Source organism: Haplochromis burtoni, unplaced genomic scaffold, assembly GCF_018398535.1.
Source record: "Haplochromis burtoni strain Fernald_Lab_line unplaced genomic scaffold, NCSU_Asbu1 Contig_181, whole genome shotgun sequence".
NCBI classification, from domain to species: domain Eukaryota; kingdom Metazoa; phylum Chordata; class Actinopteri; order Cichliformes; family Cichlidae; genus Haplochromis; species Haplochromis burtoni.
In genome coordinates, this window is record NW_024582542.1 from 8722 (window position 1) to 11987 (window position 3266).

At 41.2% G+C, this 3266-nt stretch overlaps 1 long non-coding RNA gene across 1 annotated transcript; it reads right to left on the reverse strand.

Annotated features, from left to right (window-relative positions):
- Positions 1 to 202: 202 nt before the first annotated feature.
- Positions 203 to 2297, reverse strand: LOC121815324. The gene is made up of 3 exons (XR_006054984.1): positions 2153 to 2297; positions 1930 to 2030; positions 203 to 1775 (listed from the first exon to the last, which is right to left on the reverse strand). It is a non-coding gene; the product is annotated as an uncharacterized LOC121815324 (long non-coding RNA).
- Between the last annotated feature and the right edge of the window lie 969 nt (positions 2298 to 3266).

Here is a 3266-nt window from a genome sequence, read left to right on the forward strand (position 1 = left end):
TGGCATCTAATAACCAACTCGCAAAATAAAACAAAATAAAAACAAACCAACAAACATGACAACACCAGACATTATAATACAGACTTATAATTTGCACTGATGTTTTTTCGAAATTCTATACACAAAAAGTGAGCGCCAGAGCGCCAGAGGAACGTTTGCCCGGGGCGCCAAACAGGCTAGGACCGCCACTGCTGAGCGTCCATATAGGTCATCGCAGTTGAATGTGTCACTTATTGTTTTCTTTGAAACAATTGTATCAGCTAATTTCAGGTCTTTCTGTAGCTCTTCACAACCTGATTGTACCGGAGGGACGTTTGTGCCTGGTGGGACTTTCAATTGAGGACATAGAAGATTTATACCTATTCAGAACCATGGTAACTGGGTTCTTGCTGATCGGAGCTGGCCCTGGCTTTTCGAAGATTGAAGAAAGAAAACCCCACAAGGCTAGCCGCTATGATGTAAGTGATGGGAAGGGCTGTGAGTACTCACACTGTGCTTATTGAACGCAACATGGATCTTGGAGAAGCTCACAGCTCCTCAACGGGGAATTGACAGACCCGGTGACCAGTGACTGACATTTAGAACGGCTTTAAAGTTGGATGCAGCGCGTTCGCACTAAACCCAAACAACCATCATTTCTCTCATCTGGCTACCCACGTTGCTGCTTGAAGGCCCCCGAGGCCTCTGCTTTCCCTGATAACGGGACTGTGTTTTCGACTCTTTACACTACACCCTTCAAGGCCACCTGGGTCAGCTGTACGACTGTTTAATTTCGCTCATCTGGGTGAAGGGACACTGTCTCAGTTGAACACAGGATACACATATACATGCATACACACACGTATACAGACACAGACATATACTCATCCCCCTTCCTCCCTCCATATGCCAAAAGCTTGCCCCCACTCGATGCAGCCACCCCTGTTGCTTGTGATGTGTTTTCATGGTGTTATGGTGTGAAGATTCATGTGCTTATTGTGCTGAGGAGTTTGTTTTCTGTTCTTATACTGATCTCCCACTAGGAGCTCAGTCTGAGTTCTCTTTTTCTCTCCTACATTCCACTATTGTGTTGTACATTTCATTGTTTTTTCGTTACGCTACCTGTTCTGACCTGTCAACCCAATGTGATGTTTGTGTATTGTATGTATGATCGGGAGAGGTCAAGTCTTGCTGCAGGCAACTGCAAGTGGCAAATAAATGGCTTCATCATCATCATCATCATCACCTTTTTATAGCCCATAAGTTGGGACTGAATCAGGTGATATTAATTTGCATTAAGTGGCAGGATTGCTATCTTATTACTGATAGTTTTAAATTGGTGTCATGACTCTTTGCACCTTCTTCATGTGTTCAATACTTTTTCCCTGTGTCAGTTTTCGCTATCAAACATGGATTAATTTATGGGCATCTGGTTTAATTTCCTTGCATGTGTGGATTGGATGGGTTGTTACTGATATATGGCGAGAATTTTTTTCAATAATACCTTTAGAAATATGTTTACTCAGAAAATTGGTGACGTGTTCAATACTTATTTTACCCGCTGTAAATGTCCACTGCTTTCTGTTCTGCTTCATTTCAGGAGTTGATCTCATGGCTCTGTGTTATGCATTATTTTTTGGGCGTGGATGTTAAGTTATGGAGAAACTCTCTTCTCACATATCCAGAATTTTTCATTGGAACATGATTCATCGTTCCAGCTTTTTTCTGAGTCATAAGTTTTTATCTCTCCACAGTTTTCATTTCTGCCACCATTTGGTTCCCCACTATTCCAGTAGCTGAAATACAAATAAAATTATAAAAGTTAAACTCAACAATTCAGTCAGTCTTTGGTTTTGTGTGCCATGATATTAGCTAAAATAAGTTAGTTAATGTACTTAATGACATAAGAAGACTTTGTGGACAAGAAAGGAATTTAATTTGTATTTCAACCTTGTGGTCATGCGAGTCCCATCCACCCATTTCCATGTCCCCTCTGTCTCTGAGTCAGTCAGTCCAATCCACAAACACATCTTGAGCTGGTTCACAAAGTTCTTTTTTTAGAAAGAAAGAAAGAGAAAAACTAAATGTAAACATGCAGAACTTAGTGATTCATCAGTGTATCCTCTGTTTTCATGCAGTGTCATTCACATGTGTATTGTGATTGAACACACACCTGTTCCCCTCGGCTGTTAATAATCATCAGGTCTGCACCTTTTTGAAGACAGTCTTGTCTGCTTTGTTGCCAGGATTTCTTCTCTGAAGAAACTTGAAACAAACTACCATTGAATGCCGCCCAGTTTTGTTGATAAGCTGTTTAAGAAAATCAGAATAAAAATTTGGGTTTACTGGGGGACGGGTAGCATCCATACAACTCCAGTCATAAGCCTTTAAAAACCATTGCTTTGGAGAAGAAATCAGTGGTGCAAATTCAAAACACAAAAAAATTTGAAAAATGTTAAATTTTTGTGACCTCAGAGGGAGTGCTTCTCGGATTTAATAATTTATGTCTGGTAATGTTGCTCAAGTCAGCAACTGTCACTGTCTTGAGAAAGTTAATTAAAGTTAAGTTAGGGAGAAATCAACTTTTCTCTTCTGTCCACTTCTCGTTTTGAATCCTTGATGGTGTTACAGTAATTTGTAGTATAACACACTCTGAACCAAAACCACAGTATTAACATGTCTTCTATTAACATGAAGAACACTAGAGTTATTTTTGGAGCTGAGAAGCCAGTTAAACATCAGAAGGTTGTTTCTTGTCAATGCAGGTTAATGCCCCACTATAAACGGTCTAAATAAGCTTATATGAACGTATAGAATATTCATATGTTCACTCACATTAGCCTCAGTTTACATTTACAACTTTACCCTTCAAAGGCCTTTCCCAAGATACATTCTGCTTGCAAACTCCACACACTCCACACAAGCCCAGGATTGTTGTGCTAATCACACATCACTATGCTGCTCTCCCCCCAAGATCCTTAATCACTGTTAAATTGCTATTAGAGATCAAATAAGCAGCTGGATAGTATAGTGGTAAGACTACACACCTTTAGAGTGGGATTTGAAAGTTTGATTCCCACCCGGTATCCAGTAAGGGTCCTAGCTAGACCCCCCCATTGCTAAACCAAAGCGTGGTCTGCTGGGGTGGCAGCATCTCTGCTGGGGACAGGAAGAGACTGAACAGGGTGATCCGAAGGGCCAGCTCTGTTCTAGGATGCCCTCTGGACCCAGTGGAGGTGGTGAGTGACAGGAGAACGGCGGCTAAGCTGTCATCCCTGTTGGACAAC